Genomic DNA, 439 nt, shown 5'->3' with positions numbered 1-439 from the left:
TAGCGGGTTCTGAAAGCTGTTTTCTGAATGTCTCCTTCCCTTACTCGAATCTGATGGTAACCCGACTTCAAGTCAATCTTCGAAAATATCGCGGCCCCTCTCAATTGATCCATTAAATCATCAATGCGTGGCAAAGGATAACGATTCTTAATAGTTGCCTTATTAAGCTGTCTATAATCCACACATAAACGCGAGCTTCCGTCCTTCTTCTTAACTAGCAAAACTGGAGCTCCCCATGGTGATACACTTGGCCTAATAAATTTCTTCTTCAACAAATCCTCAATTTGGCCTTTGAGCTCATTTAATTCCAATGGTGACATTCGGTACGGCGCAATCGAAATTGGTCCCGTTCCTGGGTGCAAATCAATGAAAAATTCCACTTCTCTTACCGATGGCAGTCCTGGAATTTCCGTTGGAAATACGTCCCGGTACTCATTGA

Source organism: Cicer arietinum, chromosome 1, assembly GCF_000331145.2.
Source record: "Cicer arietinum cultivar CDC Frontier isolate Library 1 chromosome 1, Cicar.CDCFrontier_v2.0, whole genome shotgun sequence".
Lineage (NCBI taxonomy): Eukaryota > Viridiplantae > Streptophyta > Magnoliopsida > Fabales > Fabaceae > Cicer > Cicer arietinum.
Note: the sequence above shows the minus strand (reverse complement) of the source record.